The 26,849-nt window shown below is 40.5% G+C and overlaps 1 protein-coding gene across 9 annotated transcripts in view; it reads left to right on the top strand.

Moving 5' to 3' along the window:
* Positions 1–589: 589 nt before the first annotated feature.
* The window catches only part of NUMB (NUMB endocytic adaptor protein), a 93,164-nt gene continuing 66,904 nt past the window's right edge, over positions 590–26,849 (top strand). For 7 of the 9 annotated variants that reach the window (XM_058025393.1, XM_058025392.1, XM_058025390.1 and 4 more), the window contains exon 1: positions 603–679. The gene's annotated coding sequence lies outside the window, so the exon portion shown is untranslated. Of the gene's footprint in view, positions 680–1,950; positions 2,022–26,849 lie in introns of those variants that run through there. The other 2 variants (XM_058025387.1, XM_058025388.1) reach the window with 2 other exon arrangements.

Raw genomic sequence — 26,849 nt, 5'->3', positions numbered from 1 at the left:
GGCTGATGTAGGGCATCACGGTTTCCGGAGAGCTGGCATTAGCAGCACGTCCCACTGCAGCCCCCAGGGAAGGCGTCAGTCACCACCTGTGGTTTATCGGGGGGGAACCGAGGTGGCAACGGGGCTGCGGGAACCCTCCTCCTGGTGCCGCCGCCGCAGCCGTGAGGAGACGAGAACCACAGCTGAACCGAACCGCAGACGGGCGGTGCAAGGCGCATCAGCGGGTCCCCGAGGAGCGGGCGATCCCCGGTCCCGACTCCGGCCGGGCAGCCACCGCCGCCTTCCCGCCGCGCCGCGCTGCCGAGCCCCGGGGGGGGCGGGCGCAGCGCCGCAGTGGCACCTCGGGCAGCCAATCCTGGCACGCTGTCCCCACCGCGTCAGCCAATCGGAACCGACAGTGAGAGATTGGGGGCGCCAAAGCCCCGGAGTGAATAAACCACCCGGGACCTGCGGGGCGGGGATGGGCGGGGCCTAAGCTTTGACAGGCGGCTCCTCCCACCAATCCAGAGGCAGAACTTCGGGGCGCGTGGCCAATGGGCCGCCGGGGTAGGCGTGGCTGGCGACGGGGGCGGGAGCGGCGGCCGGGGGGCGGGGGCGGAGCGGCGGCGGCGGCGGCGGCGCTGCTCGGTGGCGACGGGCGGCGGAGGAGGCGCCGGAGGGAGGTGGCTGCGGGTAGCAGGTGAGCACGGCCGGGCCGCGATGCGGGGAAGGGCCTTCGCCGCGGCGGCCGGTGGCCGGAGCCGCGGGCGGGCGCGACGGGGCCGTGCCAAACCCTGCGGGGCGCGGGTGGGTCCGGCGGCGGGGGGAGCGCCGGAGGCGGGGGAAGCTTGAGGGGCTGGAGGGGATGAAGGGGGGGCAGGGGTACTCCGGGAAAGTGCGTGCGGAGGCGGGGGGAGACGTGGGAGCGCCCTCCGGTCCCCTCCCCGGCGGGGGGCGGTGGGGTGGGGCGCGATCCCCGCGGTGCGGTGGAGCGGGGGCCCGGCGCAGGTGGAGCCTGCGGGGGGCGGCCGCGGCACCGAAGGGCCCTACGGGGAGCACCGAGCCGCTGGCCCGAGGAAGCGACCCCCGGGGCGGCGCCGCTTCGTGGGATTCTCCCGGGGCTGCCTCCCGTGCCTGCGGTCTCTCCTAGGCCTTGAATCCCAGCCAGGTTTCCGTCAGAGGGTCCCTCCGCCGCGGCCGCTCCCGGGCGCTTTGTATCGCTTGCCGCCCCTGCGTGGCCGTGGGAGCGAGTGGGGGCTCCGGGAAGTCGGGGCTTCCCCGGAACCGCTGCCCCGTCTCAGCTGGGGCTGGGGCGCTGTGAAGTTCGGGAGGCGTCGGGACGAGGCTTTTGGGCGATGGTGCTGACGACCCAGTCTGGCGGCGAGAGTTGTAGGGGAAAGGGCCCTCGTGGGCAGCAGGGCTCGTCTCTTTTCACCCGCTTCGTGGCTTGGCCGGTGCCTCAGTGCGTGTGCGGCAGCTCGCCAGGCTGCACAAAGGAACAGCCGGCCGGCTTCGGCCCGTCCTGCGGGCGCAGGAGGGATGGATGAGCAACAGCGTGCGGGGCGGGGGCTGCGGTGGGCCCGGGCAGCATCGTCCCGCTCCGTCGGGCACGGAGGGTTGAAATGCAGCTCCCGTTCGGAGTGCCTCTAAGTCCTTTCATTGCGTTCGTGGAGATGAACAGTCTTCAAGAATGAAATTATGTATCCCTCACGGTAGAGTTAATGTCTTGCAGCAGCTCAGATCTATAACTCCTTCGGTCCTGTAGATTTATATAACCTGCTCATTAATGGTTTATGAAATGATAAGGGAGCTTTTCTGTGTGCTGCGGTGTTTTCTGTGTTGTTGTCTATTTCGTAATTCGGCTGTCCGGAGTAGGAGAAGCTTATAGCTGTTAACAATGTATATTTCTACCATTTAAGGGATTTTGTTTTCCTCTCGTTTTGTATTTTTGATCATTCTGCATCTCGAGATAGGCTCCTGAATGAGGAGAGCGAATAAAATGGAAGGCACAGTCATTCTCTTTGGCTACAGTAATACTCTAGGTATGACTTGTAACAAAAAATGTAAATATTTAAATGGATTTCTGACTCAGTTCTATTTGACTTATTGATCTATGGTTACTGCTAAAATGGTCTGTATGATTATGCAGAAGTTAATAGTTACCATAGAGAAAGAGATTGTTTTTCTGTTCATCAGTGAGTGTTTTCCATTTCTTCATCTCTTGGCAATTGTCTGTGGAAGTGCTGTTTTTTTCTCTTAGCAAAAGTCTTACAGAAGAAATAAGAATGTGAGCGAAGTCCAGAACAATGAATTTCAGATGTGTTCAGCCTTGCCTGTGATTCTTGGTACCCTGAGTTATCCTACAGTAAACGCTTTTTAATCTCTAATTGCATAGAGTGTTGGTTTTAAGCCTCGGTGAAAATTCAGATTTACAGGACTCTAAACTTAACACATAAAAGATTTTTTTTCCTAAAGTATACATGTGAAATGCAATTCAAATGAACCATTTAAATCCCTACTAGCAGAAAATCTATTTTTCATCCAGGGAATTACTTTCCTGCATTTATTATTTAGCTTAAATGTGTGGAATCTGAAGGCGCATGTAAACTAGACAGAGTAGACAAGTTTGTTTATCTTCTCACGTACTGTTGTGAAATCTTCTGATTTTTTGTTAGTAGTTTGACAGCATTATGCATTTGGGAAGAAAAAAACCTAAACCAACAAGCCACTTTGGGCTCTTAAAACTTGCCAGACTTCTAAGTCTCACATTTTGTAGTTTGATAGAGCTGCTTGGTGTTGGAACGGTCTGTAAGTAATTTTTTTTCCTACCATAATGGATGTGATGGGATAAAAACTTTCTGAAATGGTAGTGAAAGTCTTTGCAAAAATCGCTTCCTTCCCCAGGAATAGAAGCTACTGGGAAAAACATTTTATAGTAGATTTTTTTATTGTGTGTTTGTGAGAGCCTATTACAGCACTGTGAAATATGTCTTGAATTCTGCCTATAGTTGGTTTTATTCCACTATACTATTGATGGAACTACATAGCATTGGAGAAAAAAATTGCTCTAATGCTATAGAAATTTAATCTTTTGTACTCTAGAAAAGATGTTTTACAGAAACTGTCAAGTAAGAGATTGGCAGCCTAAGCTGGTCTAATTGATGAGTTTGGAGTTGTATCCTACTTATTGTGTTCATCTACTTGTCTGACACTGCTGATTTTATTATTTTCTTTGGGGGAGGGGTCAAAGTTTACTTATATTTTTATTTGCTTTGCCAGCTTATCAAGCAAGCTTGGTTTAAATTAATGTGAAGTCTTGTTCTTAGTATTGTTTTTGGAGTTTGCTTTGATCAGTGAACATATATTAAAATTACAGATTTCTTCTTGTCTCAATTGATCTCAAAATATTAATAAGTGAAATTGAAGCATATTGCCTTTCTTTTCCTGCAGAATACCAAGCATAAATTCAATCAAGCTAAGACTTAACATGTCCTCTACAGTCATATTATTGAATTACCACTAGAGCAGCTTTGATTTTTCTGCCGATCTGTTTTACTCTGTTAGTCTTCCTTTGCTGATCCAGCTGAAAATGGCCGTACAGAAAAATGTTAAGCTGCAGTTGGATCAACTCTCTGAACTGACTTTGTAGCTATACAAATGTTATTGCTTGCATAGGAGGAGAGGAGGCTGTGCCCACTCTTTGCTGAAGCAGCTCAATTTTGGTTTTACCTGATAGTTCTGCCTTGTCAATAGACTTGGCAGCTTAATGAAGCTCTGGTGGTCGTGTCTCCTTCTTGACTGTGCATCTTCAGCTGCTGGCAAGGAGGCCTTTGTAGCTGTGAGTTAAATGAAGTCAGGGAGTTAATCAGGTAGTTAATTGCTTTTTTTTTTTTGTTTTGTTGAATTTTGGCTGGATCATGTATCTGAACAGGGTCATGGGGTGGAAATGGGACTTACATTGAAGTGGGGTTGGAGATTGGTAGCTCTGATTGAAATTTCTTTGAGCTTTTCTGGAACCATACATTTCCATCAGCATGACCTGGGTTAACAAAGACCTATAGCAAACTGTTTCAAACTGGCTTGGCAGGTAAAAATCACAGTAAATTGGAGAGTGTTGTTCCATTTCTTTCAGCTGGCATGTTGATGTGGGTGGCAATAGTAATGAGCAGAGGATGTGGAACTAGGGATGTGCTCAGCACAGCAACCTCAGACTGACACAGCTGTGTCTGGAAGGGGATTTGTGCTCATCCTAAGGGTGGGATCCATCAAATGCTCATTTTGGACTTATGTTCTTTAATGGTGTATAGTCAAAACAGATGTTGCATCAGAAAGAGCAAAATTTTAATAATAAGCAAGATCAGGAAGACTTCTGTTCTGCTGTGCAGGATGTGGTTTTTGTTGTTGTTTTGTGGGTTTTGTTTTGCTTTTTTTTTTTTCTTGTTTATTTTCCTTCATTTTTATTGAGCAAGCCTTGCAACTGGCAGATATCAGTTTGGCTGTATAAATGGCATCATGTCATATGTAGCTGCAGTTAGATGTTCATCCAGGCCCCTTTGAAGCGTGTGGTTAGGAGATAGCTCTGAAAACGTGAATTGCTTTGTTTGGCGTTTGTCTTACATAGTAATTCTTTGTGGAATCCTGGTGTTCTGTAGTAGTAATTACCAGATGTGATGGCTTAAAGATGTTTCTGTACGGTAACTTCTGTTTCCGCAGAGGTGTGACTGAAAGTGTGTCAGGACAAATTTATTTGTGTGGGAGAAATTGCTTAAAAGGAATACGTATGACCAAATGTAAAGGTGCTCTTGAGGAAAATATAAAACCATTAATTTCAGAGTCTGGGGATGTGAAACAAGCTCTTGGCTTCTTTGAGTACTGAGTCTGTAGGATTTTTGAGATTTTGCTGGTGGGCTTTGATACTGAAGCCAGAACCAAAGCTGTTACCCTTCTAAGTGAAACCATGGAAAAGTACAGTGTATTAAGACTTGGACCAAACAGTTTGGAATCTTCTTCTGATTACCTTTCATTTTCTGGGAAACAACAAACTGGAACTTCCTGGTGAACTGGATTATAAGCAGTACTGTAGGTATACCTACAGAGAGTTTACTCTTCAGAACTGCTTTCTGTAGGTGTGTGCTTGGTCATTGGCCTGGGCTTGTTCACTGATCTAAGAGCTGCAAGTGTTACTGAGACTTAAGAAAAACATGTACTCGGCCAGAACCACTCTTACTGCGTGCTAGCTCTTCTAAGTTTGGATGTGACCACTCTTTATCAGTTTATTTTTCTGAGGCAAAAACTCCAAACATCAATGATCTCTCTTTCCTTTTTTGTTATGTTGTTTCAACTTCATTAATGTGATTCAAGCCGTTGTTGGGGCTCCACTCTCAGTGGTGGACTGATTTTAGACTGTTAAAGAAGCTTGTTTCTGTAGTCCACCAGGACTAGAGATACCTTGGCATTTCCAGTGCTGTGGAGTTTGCTGATGGGCACCACTGAGCATATAAGAGCCAAACTCTCCTCGCCTTGTAGTGCAGAGTGGTTCATAAATGATTGGATCTTTAGTTAGCTGATATCTTTGTGTGTTACCTTAAGATTTTGAGTGAGGATAGTCTTTTTTTCAAAGGCATTAATTCATCGACTCCTGTAGTAAAAATCTGTGGAGACATGTGAAGGAATTTGTTCCCCATATGGAGGAATGACACAAATAGAAACTTGGTTCACAATTAATATAGGCTGGGTCTAGATTTTGTTTAGTAACTAATGATAAAAGTGTTGGATTTATATTTTCCCACAGTATAAGGAAAAAGCATGTTCCTGCCTTCCAAATGTGTCAAACAGCAAACTTCTAGTTTTGTTCTTGGGTGGTTTTTTCTGGAACTCAGTAGCACTAGACCAGTTCACATGAAACAAGGAGCTGAATACCATAGTCTCGTGAAACTTAATTGCTGTTTTTAAAATTTTTTTTCTCTAATATTTGGTTCTTACTCAAATTAATAATATAAATTCTGTGGGGAGAAAAAAACAGTGCGTACTTTTTGTTACAAAAGAAGTTGTTATTAATTTCATTTGTACAGGTGGCTGTAGCTGTCGTGCTTTGAGGGTTCCTCAATGTCTCAGCAGTGGATCAGATGAATTTTCCAACCTTTTCACGTGCTTTACTTCTATGCCTTTAGCATATACTTTTTTTTAAGGCTGGCTATTTTATTGTCAGAGTCTGCTTAACATGGTATTTCTGCTGACTGTTTTTGATTTAAAAGAATGAGATGTGACACTGTTTTCAAAAAGCCTGTGAGGCTTAATCTGGTCTAAAAAGTCTGAGAAAGAATTTACCCATCATTAGTGTGGTACTACTCAAGGTTTAGTGCTTTGGGTTGGGCTGGGGTTCCTGTGCAGTTTCTTCCTTGTAGTTCTGATCAGTGCAGAGTCTGTATTTATGTTGAGTCATCGCATTTCAGGTTGAAATGTACATCACCTGTGCATCAAATTCCCTAACCCAGTCTGAAAATCTGAGTGTGAGAATTAGATTGTCTAGTTTAAAGTCTTACATAAACCAAAGTTTATAGGATTCGGTGACTGTGATGTTGGTTTTGCTTTTTGTATTTTAGCACATACCTGCTGATAAAGTGGCTTTTTTGGGGTTTCTTTCCTTCCCCCCAGCCCTCCCAGTTGAATGATTAGTAAGCTAGTTAATAGTTATGATTATTTGTGTGCTCTTATATTAATGGACCTTGAACATTGTCAGAGCTTAATATTGATGTCCAGTTTTGCTTGTGTCTGTAAAGTTTGGTATTTCTGTGTTGGTTTCAGTGTCTATGTGAGAAGCATCTTTTGTATAATGTGCTCTTTCTTTAACTGGATTTGCACAGGGTAGCTTTGAAAGAGTGTCATGACATTTGTATGTGTATTTATTTGCACATGAGGATTGCTTCCTCTATTTGACATGAATTTGTCAGAGGCCATTTGCTGGTTTAAAGTGCCTCTCAACTGTGCCATCTTTGAGCAGCTGGCTGTTCCCGTGTGTTCTCTTAGCTTGGCAGCAGAGAGCCACCCTCCTGCAAGGGAGTGAAGGACTACAATTCAGTTGGCCTGTATCTTTTTGATATGATATTTTCTGAAAGTGTCTGTGTCGAGAGTTTAGTTCAGGCACGGCTTAAAGAAAAAGGCCATGAAGCCATGCAATTGAGAGAAAAGTAAAAGGTAGCTGTGAAGCAGTTCCCAGCCTGACTTCTATAAACAATTAGACTCTCTCAGGCATCATTGTATAAACAATAGGGTTCTCAGGCAGTCTTCCCATAACAAGTGTAACACCCTCTCTGGGAAAAGATGGCACCCTGAGAACAGATGTGGAAGTTTTGGGAACCATTCATATCACAGTGGGAATACTGGTTTTGTTTTGTGTAAACAATCAACGGTGTAGTAAAACAAAAGGTGTGGTTAGAGTTTTCTCTGTTAGCCTATCATAAACCTGGATTTTGGAATATGCATGAAGTTCGTTAACACTATTATTTAAACTGGCTGATCGATCAATAAATCGAGTTTGATGCATCAAAGGATTGGTCGTTCTCCCCTCACTTCAACATGTCTGTAAAATAGTTGTTTTTTTAACAACCTTTTTGTAGCTGAATTTATGTAGAAAATCTGAGCTGTGGTTTGGATTTGCTGTGTGCAGCTGGCAAGTAGAAGACAGTCACTGAGTGCTTTGTCAAACTCACTGCATGTGCTATGGATAGGTGCATCATGCTAATATTAATGTGGGTTGTGTATCATTGTAAAATTTGCTTGGCCCACACTCTAACAGCCAAAATACATGACTACTTCTTTACTGTCAGGTGGGGTAGGGCATACCCCTTTAAGGAGGTATGTGCTTAGTACTATCTAAAAGTTTTCCTTGTTCTTAGAAGTACAGAATTTGTATCTCAGACATGACTTTTATTGACGTATATGACATAATATAGATTCATGTCCATTATCTCACATTTTAGGTACAGTCCCATACTTAAATTTTATTTTCAGTTGCAATAAGTTATTCTCTGCACAGTTAACTCTTGTTTTGAGCATCATTTATTTTGTCTGTTAGAGTTTGTTCTCAAAGTAATCAGTCTTATCCACAGTGTTCAGCATCTTGTCCTTGCACAAGCCAGGAACATAACTGTTACTAGAAAAGGTGACGTGATTCCTCTGCCTACAGTATTTGTTCACTTAAGGATGGGGACCCAATTTTGAAAATCACACAGTGGAAAGAATATTTATCATTCAAGCAGAGAAAAAAAAATCAGCTCTACCATATACTAATTTAAGTACTGTTAAATTATTATTCTAGTACTGTAGACATAGTCCTTCCTTTCTTCTGAGGCAGGCAGTGCTGAGGTAGGAATATAGATACACCAAAAATAGTGAGGTCATGTGAACTGCAGAAATTTTATTCTTGATTTGGAAGTCTTAGTGAAGATAAAGAATGAAAATATAATAATATTTTTTGAGGAAATCCAGGATGAAAATCTTTCTGATTCTGTCTTGATTTCCTTATTGCTCATTTTTCTGTTTTAATTTCTTAATAATATACTGCAGTATTTTGCTATGAATGAGTATCATAACTTGGTTGAGGAAAAAACAAGTTTTCCACAAAACGGCTTGCCTTCTCCGTTTGCATATTTTCTCTCACTTGCAAGAATGTGGTTGATTTGGTAGTGTATTGCTCTCTTTGCTCTCTTGCATTTCAGGCAAAAAAAAAAATTTAAAAATGAATTATGTATTCAGAGGTAAGAAACTTTTTTGGAATGTGATGTGTCCTGGAATTTTCTGAGGTGCTGGATCATGACTTATCTCCAGTTGTGCCTGATGACAGCTAAACTTCTTGCACTTCTGAATTGCAGTTCAACACCCCAGGACTGTTTGATTGTATATTCCTTTCTTGAATTGAATAAACTATTTTCTTTTTCCAGGTTTGTTTTCAGCAGGATCAGCCCCTGTTTTCACTTCTGCAAGCACCCTGGAGCTTTGGGTCGGGGAGGACAAACAGAGGGGGTGTGCTGTTGCTAAAAGGAAGTGACATGGATCCGGTGCATACAGCTAATGTAACCATGATGTAGTACATTTTTGGAATGGTCCTGCCTATCTGCCTCCCTCACCCTCCAAAGATCCCACCTGAGATGAAGATTATGCATTCAGGAGGTCTTCCCTGGAGTTTCTTCTAGATGGATCAGTGATTTCTGTGGCACAAATAGTGATGGCTCTGCCTTTTTCAGTAGAGAAGCTTCTGTAGGTGCAGTTATGTGAGCTGTAAACTGCTGATAGTCTTGTTACAGAGATGGGAGCACAGCTCAGCTCCACGAGTGACAGGACATCTCCAGGTACTGTCACACTGTTTTGTTGTCTGCTTCTAGCAGATACCAAGATTTTGTTTAAACCAACTGTGTCCTACTCACTGCCTTGACTCTGGCTCCTCGCATGGTGCATCAGGTCCAGCAGCCCGAGTGAGTTCGGTCCCCTTCCATAATGACCCTAGAAGTTGGGGTTTCTGCAAGTAAAGGCTGTGCAGCCATCTGAGCACAAATAAGGAGGGGTAACTAAATGCATGTCTTTGTTTTTCATGGCGTTAGATCAAGTGAGAAATGGAACTGACTGGTGTGGGCAGAGAGTAGGCAAATGCTAAAATGATTAATGTGGTGATCGAGAAGACACAGTTTATCTTGCTAATGTTACCTTAGGGAAAAGAAGAGTAGTCCCAAAATCTCCCTTCCTTCAGATTTTCTACAAAGAATGGGAAAAATTTCTCTTTACAGTGGACTGTTTTTTTGTTCCCCTTCACACATTGTCTCTGGCTCCAGTTACATTTAGAAATAAACAAACATCCTTGCTTCAATCTTATGTGGCTTTTACACTGGAAATGATTGCTTATTGTTCAGCACACTGTTTCAGTGTTTAGTCTAGGTAAATGCTGCATGAGCTTCTTGTCCTCTTTTAGAAGGAATTTTTCAGCTTTCTAATGTGCATCTTTGCTGTGAGACACATCACATCTATAAAAACGGATCAGTTGCAGCTGAAATAGCTGCTGTCATGAAACAGCTAATGATGTGTTGACTCATCTGTGAGAGATGACACTGCATCCGTTCTAGTTCTGCACCAGATACCAGATCAATCTGCTGTGAGTTGTCCCAGTTTCTTCAGTGGAAAGGGACTGGCATCTGTCAGTCTTGCATGATATCGTCCTCAAAGCTTGAGGACTGCTGTTCTTTGGTAGGTGTAAAATGTCATATTTTGAAATTTACATTAGACTTAATTCCATCTTCCATCTAGGATGTGATTTCAGGTACACTTCAGGGCATAGATAATGCCTGCAGCTCATGACCAAAAATTGTGGTTTTACCCTGCGCTTTTCCCTGGTTTTCCTTGTGGTGCATGCATGTGTGACTGTTAGGGCTCTAAACAATACTGGCTTAAAGCTGTAGGCCTGATTTTTGGGATAATCTCATTACATCAAGTTGGGGATGGTACTGGTGTGAAGTACACTGGGAATTGCTTCTCTGCACAGCTGTTTACATGGAACTGTGAACAGCCTTCGTACTCAGGATTTAGTAGCCCTTGAGATCTAAGCAATGAAGATGTTGAATCCTGGTAATTCTTAGCTCTTGCTGCTTTCAGGCACCTCATTGTTATTAAAGACAGTGATTAGTTTAGGGATGTAGCAAGGATGGTCTTGGGGATTTTTTTTTAGTTTTTTTTTCCCAGAAGCACCACATTCAGTGTTTTCATCTTTTAAAAACAAACACAGTTTGTCTGTTGTGTTAGGTGTCAGTAATGAGTTTGTATTTAGCTTCAGCCTGCTGTTGAACAGGTAATGTTCCCCTAGTAATCCTGGTATGGAGTTGAGACCAGTCTCATTTATGTGTAGGTGTTGAAGTGAGCTGCATTACTGTATTAAATTAGGCATAGCATAATTCTGTGTTTACTTTGGGGACTTCATTATCTGCTGTTTTAAATTTGGAACTGGGTTACAGAAGTTCCTGGGTTTAATCCTAATTCTTTCATGCAATTTAGAAGTTGTTTTTATTTTTCTGAAGATAGGAAATTTTGTCCCCATGTCCTCATCACAGGCCTTTAGTCCCAATAACATTTGTAAAGAACTTAACCAAGAGAACTGTCATTAATACATATTATTTCTGACATTATATATATTATAATTTCCTATAGGAGTTGAGGTCATTTAAGTTCACATGCATGGAAAATGTGTTAGGTGATTACTATTTAGATTGTAACATATTTCATTACTCTCAGTCTTGTCCAGAGCAAAATTAGGAGGGTTTTTCACATCAACTTGAGAGTTTTATGACTCATCTGTTTGGGTATAGAAATATCACTTGTCTTTCATCTGAAGGGTGATTAGAGTAGTTTAACATGCTTAAAATTCACCTTTACTCTATAGTAAGCCTAGATCACTATATAGTGGTCTTAAAGGAAGGAGTAGAACATTTCTTCTTAGACTAATGGAACATCTGAATATCAGAAATTCAGATCATCAGAAAGGGGAAGAGGCAGGGCAGTAGCAGATTGTGAAATCAGTGAAGTAAATCCAATGTGAAGGGCTTGGTCTAAATAGAATTCTTGTGGTACACAGGAAATAGAGGATGTTGAAAAAAATTGCAAATTCATTGATAATTTTGCAAATTAAAATGGTTCATGGTGCAGCACAGATTCATTGAGAAGGAAGGTGGTTCATGGATCCTCTGCTGTTTTGTTTTATTTTTCAGTTCTCCGCAATCTCTTTCCATAGAAACTTCAAGGTAAAAGATGCAGGTTCTAGTAGTAGAAATGCAGACTTGGGAGATCTGGCTTCATTTTTATTTTCTTCTACAGATGTATTCAGTGATTGGTTATTTGTGGTTAAATCCAGAGGATTTAAATTTTTCCATATTAATGTTTAGGTTCTTGCCATGCCAAACTCCAAGCGAATCATGTTCTCCTGTGCATGGTGGAAAGTTAGAAATGGAAGAATCTCACTGAAATGAAAGGGTATTTACTGCTTAGTGTAGAAAATACACAGTCTAGACTCAAGCCCTCTTACTTTCTAGCCTATAGCCCTTGGGATTTATAGTTGTATGCCTCTTGGGAATTTCCAAACGTTTCTGTGGTTAATGGGTTATTCCTTCTAACACATGTCTGATAGATGTGCCTCTAACAGGGTTATGACATTCAGAGAAACAGACAAAGGGATGAGCTGCTAGCTCAAACGTGTTTCCCAAGCCCGTCCTGCTCACTAACAAGTGGTTTTGATCCTGGCAGTGAGACTAGTGGGGATGTCTAAGGATGACCCAGGATATCTCATGAATTCTTAACCTGACTGCTGCCACTGGAAGAACTGTTCTCACTGTCCATTGTGTACTTGTGCTGTGCCTTTTGTATTTGACTTTCTCATAAACCATAATCATTCAATGAAACCAGCACAAGGTATTTGCTCCTGCTGTGGTGAGCTGGATTGTCTCCAAGTGGTCTGGCAAGTGCTGTCGAAGGAAGAACGGGAACTAGGGGGAGTACTCCTGCAAACTGCTTTGAAATGTGAGTCATAATTTATGTTCTCCAGTGCAGGGAATAGAGAAAATAGAGAAAAGTTTACAGATAGTTTAACCTAGCTCAGTTTCCATCTGTAAGTAGGATGCTGATGATTTTTGAGCAAAGGAAGTTGTTTGTGTGTTTTGAGAAGGCAGGTTCACAAAGTAGCAAACAAAAAAACGAAAAAGTACAATGTTTAAACTTTTTTTTTTTTTTGAGGGAAAAGTGTTTAATAGCATCACTTTGAAGGTTGTTCCTTATTCCAGAAAAAAGGAAATAAAGGATGCGCTGGACTAGAGAGTTGGGCCAAGGGCAAGCATAGCCTTCTAACCCAGTTGTGAGGGCTCCTTCTCAAGGAAGTGATAGTGGTGGAAGTAGTGGTGACTGACTTGGGGACTTTTTTCTCCCCTCTTTAGTGTGAGGATTTAACAGGCTTGGTGTGTTTCTGCTTTAAATGAGGGCTGCTTGGTCAAATGGTAGTAGGTTGGTGTTATGTGGGTAGGAGTGAACTGCACAGCCATGATTAGAGGGAACAAGTGCTGGGCTTGCATGAGAACAGGTCCATTAGAGAATTTCACTTACACAGAACAATGAGCAATGGCAAAGTTTAGGCTGTGAGAGGAAGGAGGTTATTACTTGTGGTCGCTTAATGTGTGTTTTCATCTCGCTCTTGCTGACTGCTCTTTCTGCCTCTCAGGGGAAAGAAGAAGCAGCTTTTGTCTATGTAGTCTACCTATAAAACCTTGTTTATTTCAGGAGCCACATCTCACAAAGAGCTCTGAGCATTGATTTTTTGAGACTGATGCTTTAATGGAAATAAGCATTTATGTGTTAGTTTCCAGAATGTCTTCATTTAATCAGCTCTTGCTTTCAGAAAGGCTGCATTGTACTTCTTCCCTAGAAACCCTGAGGCACCAGGGAGCGCAGGTGCAGCCACTTGCCTCAACTGTTGAGTACAATCTGTAGAATTCCATCTTTCACTTGTTAAAGATGTAGAAACATCTTTTCACTGTATCTAACGTGTTACAGATGATGGCTGTGACATGGTCACTCCGTTACAGTGTTCTGTGTAAGTGAAGTACACAGTACCTTCAAGTCAGTACCTTTAAACATTAACTTACTTGCTTAGCAAAAAGCTGTAGCAGTACCAGGTACCCACATCTGGACTGGGAACATTGTAGCTGATTATGTTAGTCTCCAAAGTCTGCCAAGAGTTTTTAGAAAAAAAAAATTTGACTCTAAATAGCCTTTCTAAAGGAAGCCTAAAGTAAAAGTGAGTTAATGAAGTTGGAAAATTCATCAATGTTGACCAGTTATTAGGGAGGTAAAACCTTGTATTTATGGAAGAGCTAAAGTTCTAGCCATGAAATGCTGCATGATTATAGACTCAGGAAACTTTATTTGGGTAGGAAGAAGTGTTTTAATTTCAGTCTGCTCCAGTCAACCTTTCTGTAATACTCCATGATGTTAAATGCGAAGTAATGACTGTTTTTAAAAGTTATTTTGAAGTAAACTTGCGTGTTCCATATAAGCTGGGAGAATAAACTGAATATTAAGTACACTTTGATCTGCTTTTGTGATAAAGATGCCTGCTGTGTTTATTCAGCTATACTTCAGTGCTTTACCCTTTCCATTTCTATGGAATTTTCTGACTCTGTTAGTCTAAATTCGCCTGTTTCTCTAAAGAATGGTGATTGAACTTTTATGTGCACAGGTCTGACTTTAAAAAGGCAGTAAAATAGCAAGTTTTGAAACGCTTTGCTTCCCACTTTTAGTTCTGTGATGTGGACATCTGATCTAGAAAAATCTTAATGCGGTTATGTGTGGTTTGATTTTATTAAAATTAATTTTGCCCCAAACTTCCCAACATAACTTGTCAGTTCAGTTTTATTGTGGATGCAGAACTGTGTGCTGTTATAAAGCCTGTGTGCTTTTGCCATTTAGACATTGTAATCTATTCCTACTCTTCGTTTTAAAAGCTTCTAAATTTGATAGTATTTGTAATTTACTAATGGGATGTTAGTTGTGCATAAATTGTAGTAGGAATGGTCAATTGTGAGAAATTAATGTGTACTTTTCTCCCTACCCCCTTCATTCTGGTGTATGACACTAAATTGACAACTTACTTGCTGGGGCACAGCTGTGATATGACTCTTTTTGCCAAATGGAGTTGTCAGGTCTCCTGTGCATTAATGTTCTAAAGCTGATCCTATAAGCTGTGTGTGTGTGTGTTGGACAACTCTTATTTTTATGTCTAAAGAAATGAGGGGTTAATTGTATTACAGTGTCTTCAAAAGCGAGTGTTCTGTTCTTCAGGAGAACCTTGACAAGTTATTCTAGTAATTAATAAATCTCTTTGTATGGACAGGCATTCAGATTTTTGAAATCAGAGGCTTATCTGTGCTAAGTAAAGCAGAGTCAGGTATTTTGTCCTTGGTCTGCTAAGATCAAAATTCCTTCTGAATTGGGCAAGCAACTCTTGCATTGTTTTCTGAATATGTTTTCTTTTTTTTTTTTTTTTACTACCTTCATCTCTGTGAAATAGCTTGTACATGGGCACTGGTGTGCTGCTGACAGGTGTCCGAGTGGTCTAGGTGAAATGAAGTGTGAGACTTGTGCTTAGGTGTGGAGAGAGTTCTACAGACACAGCTTAAGAAGAGAGCTGCAGAGAAGTCTGAGTCTCAGGAAACCTATAAAGAGTGGATGCCTTTGAGTACTATTTAATACAAAGGAGATGTTAGGATAATGAAGGTGATTGATAATCCAAGTTATTAGCTGACAACTTCCCTTCTGAAATGATTACTTATGTAACTCATTTGATTTTCTTAAATTATATAGTGAGAATGAATTGTCTTTGGTGAGTTGCCTTCAGTCTAGCCAGTTTTGTGGTTTAATTCTGACTAGCCATTATTTCAGGTTTTGACTTTGCAACTGCTCCACTGCAGCTTCCCTAAGAAGAAGCTCTTCACTACAAATATGAACAGGTTAAAGTGAAGAGTTGAACAGAAACTGAAGTGGGAAAGAGGCTGAGAGTTCAAAGTGAGAATGCATATTAGTGGAAACACTTTTGTGAGGCTTTTGGAGAGCAGCTTTTGTTTGATTCTGAACTAGTCTGGATGAAGCCCACCTTTTTATAATTGATATTTAAAGGTTTTTTTCCTACTTATTTAATAAAACTTATTTCCTACTTATTTAATAAAACTTATTTCCTACTTATTTAATAAAACTTGATCGTGAATAAAATTAATTTTCTTCTTGTCAAACCTGGTTTTCCATTATTCTTCAAGTAGGAAAGCTTAAAACTTGTAGCAAACTTGAAAGGAACAGATCTTAGCCTAGAAAGGCACATTTTCATACTGTGAAGATGAAACATTTCCTGCTTCTTTCTGCATGTGGCATGCAGGCTCAAAGCAGGCAGAACTTAAGAAGCAGCTTTTCCCTGGGTATGGTTTCCAGTTCTTGTGCCTTTAGATCAGCACCATTCTTCTAAATCCTGAGAGTGTTTTCAGGAGGGCTTTGCTGCCTGTTGCTGCTGTAGCTCCAAGATCAGGTTCTGGTTTCAGAGCGATTGCTGACCTACAGGCTGACTGAATTGTGCCAGGGAAGTCCTGGAGCAGTCAGTGCACAGTTATTTTCCATTGAGGTGCCTTGTTTTATTAGCACAGAGAGAATGGTGTCTGCACCTAGGAATTACTCAGGCCATGAGCAAAGGTATGGGTTGCTTTAAAGCTTTTAAAACTCTTGCAGTTCAGGGCAGGTTCTGCCTCACGGCTCTCAGGTCCCACGCTGCGTTAGCGAAAGCAAGGCAGATCCTGGGTGAGGCAGGTGTAGAACAAGTCTTTTCTTCCTCCCACGGTCTTATTTTAAGTTTGATCTTTTCCTTCCCCCCCCCCCCCCTTTCATTTTCAGGGGTTAAAAAATACAGTAGTTTCTGAAGACAAAAAGGGTGTGTTCAAAAGATACTTCAAGGAGAGAAAATAAATATAAGAAATTAAGTAATTAGAGGTTTTAAGTACATGGGGAGGACTATCTGTTTAAATAAAAGTGATTTGCAAAGCTTCTGTGTCTTTTGTTGGTTTGTTTGGGTGGCTTTTTTTAATGGATTCTGGAGCCACAACATCTATGGTTCTTTTAAAATCAATTCTGGATACAAAAGTGAGGGAGGGATCTCACAGTTATGACAAGTCACAAGTCTGTAATTTCATTTTGCAATTAGTTCAGTTATGCTAACTGAAGCTTTTAATGCTTACAAGTTCAGTACTGTTCATTATTAATAAAACAATTAGAATTTGTGTTAAAGCAGCTAAACACACAGAAATCCTCTGGCACTGGCGTTACTGAGAGTGAAGATATATCCACTGAAGCAACTTAATTATTAAATGCTGGCTAAGATGGAACTATGACTGAAAATGGATAATATTTTTCGACTAAAAGGACTTAAAATATGAAGACTTGTCTGTAGGAATCCTTCCTCTATAGGCAGTTTCATCCTGGTTGCTAAGAGAGAATCTTGGGTCAGTTGGTAGCAGGAGAGATGGAAAAATGGCCATTTCCAGTTTGTCCCCTGAGCCTCAACTCTACAGAGATGGTGGCAGTGTGAACCACAAGGGCCTACTGACCATTCCTAGAGGGTATTTGGTGTTTCTATTCTGACTTTAGGAGGCTGAAAGCAAGCTGATGCTACCCAAAAAGAGTGTTAGAAGCACTGAGAAAGAGTTAGCTTTTTAGCAACTGGTAACGTCAGCTTTTAAGGAAAGGGCTTGTTTTTTGGGTGAGTAAGATGATTTTAGAAGTCACTGTCTTAGAACTGCTACCCAACAAACATGAAGTATTCGTCTTTAGAGAAGCTTTGTATTAGTCTTCTGTATTATTCTTAGTATAGCTTTCAGTCACAAAATTGAACTTAAAAACAGTAGCTATGTAGTGAAATGAATATATATGTCTGGAGACTGGCTAATATGCTGGTACTGAAGCAGTTTGGTATTTAGTATCCTTATATCTGGCACTCTTGGAAAAAGAAATTCGGCACACAGTAAATTTATCAGTAGAATTTGAGTCTAAAACATGCAGACTTGGAAAGTAGGTTTTCCTTTTGGAGTAACTGGTTGTGAAAGCAGTTTGTCCTTCGCAGAAAAGTAATCTGTACAGGTAGCCAGGACACACTGGACAAGAAAGGTGGGGAAAGTGGTTGCATTTATTTATATTGCTTCTGCTGTGCTCTCAAACTTGAGGAGAGTTGAGAGACTTCAGGACAAAAAAGGCTGAATTTCTCATGTTTCCTTCACTTTGTTAAATTGGGTGTTTTTAAAAATGTATATTCAAATGAAGTAGGACTAAGATAAGGTCTAGTAAATGTTGACAATTTAAAGTACTAACTTCCAGTCACATACAAGTGTTCTCTTACATCTGCATTAAAGAAATCTTGTCTGTTTCTTTCTTTTAATTGTTTGAATGAAGGCAGACATCAATTTCTTTCAAACTCTCAGCATAATGAATCAAGTGCTGGAAAGATTTGCTTTAATAACTGGGGGAGAATGTTGCCAAAATCCAAAGGGAATTGTGAAATGCAGTTTAGTAATCAGTGCAATGTGTTTTAAATTCAGTCCATGAAGTCTGCCTAGAAGAAAAGCTATGGTATTTGGGAAAGCTGTTGGTGTTAATAAAGTCACAAACTAGAAAAGCAAAGACAGACTTAATTTACTATTTACCATTTGACTCCCAAAAGTGTATGTAGCTGTACTGAAACAATTGCTTTCATTGGCAAGACTGCAGTTTACCTTATTTCAATGGGTTGTGTTACTATACCTTAATTATACTTGACCATGAAGTTCCAGGTGGAAGAGATTTTGTCAACGCTGAAAAATTGTAAAAAAGCCTCGTGGTGGCTCTTTTTCATCCTAATAGAGTTAAAAGAGTAATATTTCTGTATCAGCCGGACACACCTTTTGTTCCCATAGCTCTATAAAGCTCAGTAGTGTGGACTATGTTTTAGCACATCTCTAAATTGATCTGTTCCAAGTATACTCTGAGTAACTAAAAAAAAAAAAAAAGGGACAAAAATCCAAAGCAGCAGCAAAGATAAATGCTTAGACTTCTGGTGAAGAGTATCTTAGCCTAGGGTTTGAGTCACAGGCAGAGTTCTGTTTAAATTAGTGTAGGATCTGGAATGCTATTCTGTTAAAATATTGTCCAAGTGAGCCCCTTTTTTGTAGTTGGTTATTCAGCTTAGAGTACAGGTACTGAGCTAGCCTTTTCTTTTGGCCTTTTCTTGTGCCAAACACACCCCAAGTGTTAGCCTTTATGAAATTCCTTGTCCAGATAGTAAAGTACAGAGTTGCCTCTGATACCCTGTTGAGTACATGGGCTTATGTAAGCAGTGCAAATGTGTTTGGGTAGGTGTCATTAATGAACTTGAAGCTTTTGTCTAACTCTTATTTTCTCTAAGCACTTAAAAAGTGTTCTCCTCTTAGATAATGCATATTAGCTTGTATAAAAGCATACCTGGTGAGCTCATTGAGCTTAGAGGCATTAGGGACTGATATCTCTCTCTCGGCCTGTCTCTCCCTGTACTCACCACCCCAGCAGCTCCCCTTTTTTATGAGAGAGAAGGGTGTCAGCTGTAAAATGCAACCAGTCTTGTCTCTGGCATGCAGATATCCACTCCCTCCACGTTTAACTTCTTGATATTTAGGCAAGTCTTACATTGAGAATCTCTTTTCTTATTTTGCTTGTTTTTTCCTTTGGTGCACCATTCTGAACTACACCAATGTAGGCTATGGTAAATCTTCTACTAGGTCAAATGATTTTATAGTTGGAAATTAGGTGCAATACAATTTCACCTTAAGTAGCAAGTCTCTGTTTTATTTGAACTATAGCTTACTCTGTAAATCACACTGTACATTTTTTTTAAACTTCAAATGTTGGCTCTCCTCATACTCCTTGGCAAGTTACTCCAGTGTCTAAGAATAAGCTACAAATGTTCATCTAATATCAAATGCCGGGTACTTGATCTAGCAGGAAAAAAACAAAAGATGAAAAGAAGTTTGAAGTCTTTGACATTCAGATTATGGCCTAGTTGTTGCTTTATTTTCTATTTCAGAAGTCAGTTAAGCAAAATATAAGAACTCAGTTTTCCTGTACGTGTGAGAGTGGGATGAGTTTCTATTAAAACATGGGCACCTGAGCTGTAGGTACCAGTTGGGGATGAGGGAGACCTGTCAATGGGCTTTCCCTGCCTATGTGTTGCATGGTCATTTATTCTGTCTCTTGCAGCATTAAATACTCACCTTGTCCTCACTTTCTTACCAACATAATTAGAATTCATGCTAGTCTCTAGTTTAGCCTATATTCTTTTTCGTGTGTACATGATCTTATGTTTGACTTGTCATAATGCATATTGAAATAATTTTACTGTTTAAAGGACTTTGTCACCATAACTAGTCCTTTATTGCTACTTCTGAATTGTTGGTTTCTGATACTGGCAGATTATGCTGTTGAATATACTTCTTTGCAGACATAAGTGCAATATAAGAAATATTAAGCATAATACTAATCTCTGCTGGACACAAATAGAAAATAGAAGCATCTCCTTCTTTACCATGTGGACTTCTGTTTACCTGTTAATCCAATTAATTGATCACATAGGTAGGTCAGCATTTAACCCAATTGAAATTAAGATTATGCAACTAAATTTTATGAGATTTATATGCCTTTATTTAATTTCCTTGAAACCATGATACTAGAGGTTAATTTGTGGCTATGGTGGTTCTTGGGACAGAAGCTCAGAACTTATGAGAGAAATAGGGAGATTGCACTTCATTCTTTATTTGACAAATAATTGTATTACAGAGGTCTGGAGGTATCTATGTAGATAGAGAGAAAAGAAAGATTTAATTACTGTACTTTTATATGATCTGATTAATTCCCAAATTAGTAATGTAAGAAACCATGGCTTACAGATGAGTTTAGCAGCCCTGCCATTATTGCTGAATAGCTAGTATGGACATTGCAAGAGCTTCCAAGATGTGAAGCAAACATTAGAATTGTGGACTGTTCCTAGTAAAAGTATTTTATTTTCTGAATGTAAAAAGTTCCTACAATGTAAAAAGCAGGATATGAAATCAAATATTTCTGCAGTGTGGTTATGACTGAATTGCACAAGTCAAAACCTGTCCTTTCCTCTTTACCAGGAACTCTTTACTCGTTTATATACACTCCAAATAGTGCATAGGATATGCTTCAAATCAGTCTATTCTAAGTTGTTTAGATGAACTTCTCTCAAGTAGCTCTCAGGAAGATGGAGTTTAGTATTGTCTTATACTCATTTTTCTGAAGAATTTGATAAAGCTACTGTACTTCACTGCTTTTTTTTGGTACAAAATTATGTCAAAACTTTCAGAAATAACGCCATAAAAAGCAATCTGGAGTCTTTAAAATAGTATTCTGTGCAATACATGTGAAAGCAGTTTCTGAAAAAATCTTGTTGGAAACCTCATTTGGCAGCCTTCAATTTAAAGGAATAACAAAATGAGTCATTCTTAAAGCATAAAAAAAGAAAATCTATAGTGTATTTTTTGTCCAGTAATAGGAAAAGGATTGACTCTGGATATGAAATGCTGAGCTTTATTGCATTAGGCAGAATTATTAACATTGTATTGTAGAGGCTGTGGCACATTTTTGGCAAGCTGATGCATTCCTCCCTTTCTCTGTTGCTTCCTCCCACTCAAGAGCTTTTGTCTTTTCTATCTGCTTTTTGAAGAGGGAAATGTGGTATGCATAAAGACCACTGAAACTGTAACTCAAGTTTGGATTTGATGTAAAGCTAAACTGTTACCATAAATTCAGATTACAGAAAAAACACAAAACTAAAACCTTTTTTTTTCTTATTTAAATAAAGCCAAATACAGTTGAACTGTAGTAATAGGCAGTAGTGAATTAGCAGCCTGACTTCTGTAGCTCATACCTGGCAGAGCTGAGAAATGACTGTTGTGTGAGGTAATTGTGCTTTCTCCGTGCGTGTTTGTGTATCATCTTTTCTCCTTTGAGAGGAGGCTGTAATGAAAGATGACAATGAGTTAAATAGAAGGAAAACCTAACACTTGTCATCGCAAGAAGGTTATGATAGTATGATGCCAACTGCTGTCATGTTCTGTTTTTAGCAAGTGTGGACTTGGTCTGTGGTTTTACTGAGACACCTTGGTCTCTGCTGGATAAATTTAGGGAAGAGCAGTGCAGCCCATATTTTTTGCTAGAATGGTAGGAACATTTCATCATCAAACATACTGAATGTCCCATGAACTGTACCTGAAAATGGCTGCTTGCCATGAGGTGATACCTTGGAGGATTCTTTTAAGCCTGTTGTACGCAAAACCCCATCAGCAAGGTTCAGAGGTGGCTCTATACACTGCACACACACATAAGAATTTTTATGAACAGCCTTGGAATGCTACATGTGTGGTTGTTTCTAAAACAAACAGATAGTAACTCTTCCCCTCTGCCTCTGTTTATATATAGACATAGATGAATTAAAAAGCTTGATTCATCTGCAAATGGCTTTATATTTATTTAATTTATTGAAACAAGAAATCTATAAAAGTAGTATCTTTAAATGGATAATGAAGTAATTTAGGACTAATATTTATATAAATAAGTATTTTTATACAACTAGTAATAATTAACTGAAGACATTTCACTGTGATGTTTTACATCTAAGGCTGAAGAATTATGTTACCGAGATGAGAAGAGAGGAGGCAGGGGAGAGGGGGCTGAAGCGGACTCTTTGTAGCCAAGGATATCTAAAAATGGAGCATAAATACTAACACTAATTTTCCTTTTTAGATCTTCTTCAAGTTTTATGCAATAATATATTAGGCTTACATGCAAAGGTTTTGGTAGCAAGAAGAGCTCAGGTGTGGCTTGTGAGAAGTTCACCTCATGCTTGATATAGCCAGTGCCAGATGGCTCCAAGGTGGAGATGCTGCTGGCCAAGGCTGAGCCCGTGCAATGGTGGGATAACAGGTTTAAGAAGGGAAAAAAGTGTTTCTGTGTGGGAACAGTTGCAGACAGACAGGAGTGAGCACAGGAGAGAAGCAGTCTGCTGTCGCCAGGGTCAGTGAAGGAGGGCCAGGAGAGGCTTCAGGTGCTGGAGCAGAGGTTTCCTGGCAGCCTGTGGGTGGAGAGTGTGGTGAGCCAGGCTGGGTCCCTGTAGCATGTGGAGGTCCAAGGTGAAGCAGACACCCACTTGGCACCCCTGGAGACCCCCATGCCAAAGCAAGTGGGTGCCCAAGGGAGACTGTGACCCTATGGGCAGCCTGTGCTAGAGGATGCTTTGGCAGGAGCTGTGGACCATGGAGAGAGAAATGCAGGCTGAAGCATGTCTGCTGCCAGCACATGTGACCCCACAGGGGACCTCTGGTGGAGCAGTCTGTTCCTAAAGGACTGTACCCTGTGGTTGGGACTCCTGCTGGAGCAGTGGGCTCATGAATTGCAGCCCATGGGAAGGACTCATGTTGCAGAAGTTCATGGAGGATAATGTCCCATGAGAGAGACCCCATCCTGAAGCAGGGAGAAAGTTGTTTCTCATTGTCCTACTCTGATTTGATTGGTTATAAATTAAATTGACTTGCAAGTCAAGATTGTTTTGCCCATGACAGTAATTGGTGAGTGATGATCCTGTCCTTACCTTGACCCAAGAGCCTTTCACTGTATTTTCTCTGCCTGACCAGTTAAAGAGTGGGAGTGATGGGAATGTCCTTGGTGGACACCTGATGTCCAGCCAAGGTCAGCCCACCACAAAATTATAACTATTACATGAAATTTCTGAAATAACCAGAACAGCTAGCAATTTGATTGTGGTAAATATCTGGCTATTTCCAGACAAATCTTTTCAAGTGATAGCAAATAAAGTGTTTTCAAGTGACAGCAAATTTAAAAAGTGTCAGGGAAGTATCTAAATAAATATATTGTCTAGGAGATTGTCATGGAAGTTCAGACATGCTTAGGAGTGGGCTTCTGTATTACTGGTGCAGTGTTGCATCTTGACAGCTCTTGTCCCCAAAAGATTTGGTGGGGTCAAAGGTTTTTAAGTATTCAGCTATCACACAAACCTTTCATCTGTGTTAAGTCCTAATCCGTAGTGGTACGCTGGCATTATGGCCTTTTTAGCTCATACATAATCTTAGTATACACTGCCTGACCACTGTTGCCATTTTCTGCCATTTGCATTTTTGTAATGAAACTGCAGGACTACTTTGTACTGTCACAGAGTTTTTCTCAAGAATAGACTAAAGAGCATGCTCATTTTGGTAAAGTGGAATTAGGGAAACATTAGTTGGGTGAGTAATACCGTGCTTTTGTCCATGTGGGCAAACCAGTTTTTCTCGTTCAGTGGTAACCAGCATAATGTAAAATATGTGTATTTGGGTCATAGTTTCTTTGTTTCATTTATGATCTAGCATTTTGGGAGGATTGTTTTAAGTTTTCCTGTTCTGCTTCTAATGATCTTGAAATTTCAGATTCGGAAGCCATAATGAAACTAGCAATTTGAGAAACCAGCTTTGGAAAACTAGCACAAAATTTCATAATTCAGCACCTGGACCCTTTTATTTTGGCTTTTCCTTTATGAAAGTTAAGTGCTGGTTGTTTTCTCAGCAGGTGTGTACAGATGTCACTGTTATGCTTAGGTGCCATTTAATGCAGGTAGGTGACCTGGTGGGGACTTTAATTGTAATATTCAGTAGCATGGACCTAGTCATACCAATATTTCTGAAAACTGAATGTCCATAAGCAGATTCCTTGAGAAATTTGGCTTAGCAGTGCTCACTGTTAGTCTTGTCACTTAGTGCTCAGGAAGGGTTTGATGAACTTGTTGCTGGCTTTCATATTGAAGACTGACCTATGATAGATATAGCTCTGGAGAGAAACTCCTTATTAAGGGTATGTTTCCTCTCCTTATATGTAAGGAAAGGAAATTGTATCTATACAATAGAATAAGAAACTATTGCCATTTTGTTCAGTTTTGAACATACTGGAATTAAAAACCAGTAACAGAAAAAACAGTCCTAATACTAAAGGTACTTGATGGGTTTTTTCTTTTTTTTCTTCTCTCCCAGACTCACACAGCATAAACAGATATATATCATACAATAAAATTTTTTTGGTTGAAGATTGTTAGCAGTGGCCATTGAATAGGGTGAGATCTGATTAAAAACACAGAAATCCTCTTTATGGAAAAGAAGTAATATTATGAAATGGTCCATGGTATTGAAATTATAATTTATAATAGTTAATTGAAGTTTCTCAGTTTTGTAAAGTAAACTCCATTTCTTTAGATGTCCAAGTAGTAAAGGACCATTGTCTCATCCACTCTAAAATTTCCTGATGAGCTGTGTCTGACCTGTGGATCACTAGTAAGATTTTTACTTTGCTGAAGCTTTGTTCTGCATGATTTGCTAAGAAGCTAAATACCGTGACTGTAACAGACCTTTGTATCTGTTAATTAGTAAATGCCATCAGTTTCTGGACAAAAAAGAAATATTTTAATAAAATTACTTCTTGTCAGTTGATCACACTTTTTCCTTGGTGAGTACAGAAATAACCTGTAGAGATGCAGGCAGTCTCTGCTTTCCATGCTCAGATGCCTCTTTAGATGTGTGAAGTGCTGAGTGGTGTGACCCACTGTGCTGTTTCAAAACAGGCTTTCAAATGCTTGGTCAGAATTGAGTCAATAGGACAGGGCTCTGAGTGTCCTGGCCTGTAGGGATGCTTGAGATGTTACAGGTCTCATGTTAATACCTGGATTTTCAATAAATGTATTGAGAAGAGATGTACTTTTGCTTTTTGAATGGGTGGATGTTAATAGAACTAGAGCAGTAACTGGAAAATGAGTAAAATTTAAATAAATAACACTAATTTTCATTGTATCTTGGTTTTATTCTTTACTCATTTGCTTTGATACCTGTTTCATTGAGTTTTAAATCTGATGGGTTAAACCACCTCTCACCAATGCCCACTGGGACACTGAGCCATTGACCACTACTCTCTGGATGCAGCCAGCAGCTCAGTGTCCCAAGGACATTGGTGACAAACAGTGTCCCTCAGGTGTCTGTGCTATTTAATATCTTCATTAATGATGTAGTTAAAGGGATCAGGTGCACCCTCAGAAAATTTGCTGATGACATCCCCACCCACAGTGCTGCATCCAGCTCTGGGGTCCCCAGCATGGGAAGGACACAGACCTCTTGGAGTGAGTCCAGAGAAGGGCCATGGAGACGATTGGAGGGATGGAGCACCTCTCTTCTAAGGAAAGGCTGAAAGAACAGGGATTGTTCAGCCAGGAGAAGGCTCTGGGTAGACCTTATTGCAGGCTTCAGTGCTCCAAGGGGCTATTAGAAAGACAAACATTTTAGCAAAGTCTGTTGCAACAGGACAAGGAGTAATCACTTCAAGCTGAAGGAATCTATTTAGATAGATATATGTAAGAAATGTTTTACATTTCTTAAATGAGAGGGTGGTGAAACACTGGAACAGATTGCTCTGAGAGGTGGTGGACAGCCCATCCCTGGCAGTGTTTGAGGTAAGGTTGAGTGGGGCTTTGAACAACCTGATCTAGTTGAAGATATCGCTGCTCATTGCAGGGGACATTGGACTAAATGAACTTTAAAAGCTCTCTTCCAACCCAAACTGTTCTGTGATTCTGTGAAAATGGTATTTTTTGTGCAGGTATGATGCATTTCCAGTAGTAAAAGCACTTGCTCAGGTGGGTCTTTGTATTCACTATCACAGTCAGACAGAAAAAACCCTTTCTGACTGTTTTCTAAAGGTATCACACCCAACCTTTCTTCTTCTGCCATTCTGCTGTTGATCAGGTTGTGAAAAAGAAGTAGATGAAAGAGCTACATGCTGGGTATTTGAGTTTTAGTGTGGGTTGGGGTCAAACATAAATAGCTGTATTTATAGAGGAAAGAGAGAAAACTGTGCTGAACTGATTATACTTGTAAATGCACTGGAGTTTTACCTAGAGCACTGAGCTGAAATGAGTACTTGTTTTGGAATAGATTTAATTAAAGTTTTGTTCAAAGGCTTTTTAAAAAACCTGTTAAATCAGTTAGGGAGTTAGTTAGCCACCAATTTAGAGGGAACTGATTAAGGGCATACTGTTGATTTCCTCAGATTTTCTTTGTTGGTGTTTCTACAGATGTTCAGATTCCTTATGCCTTTAAGAATTGCCTCCTATCATACAGTGGTAGAGTGGCTGGAATGCCTCTAGCTGGATATACTAAAGCATATCTGGACTTCTGCAAAACTGGATTTTGTTTATCCCTCTTAGT

The sequence above is a fragment of the Melospiza georgiana genome, chromosome 6 (genome assembly GCF_028018845.1).
Source record: "Melospiza georgiana isolate bMelGeo1 chromosome 6, bMelGeo1.pri, whole genome shotgun sequence".
Taxonomy (NCBI): Eukaryota; Metazoa; Chordata; class Aves; order Passeriformes; family Passerellidae; genus Melospiza; species Melospiza georgiana.
Note: the sequence above shows the minus strand (reverse complement) of the source record. Positions and strands in the feature narration are given on the sequence as shown.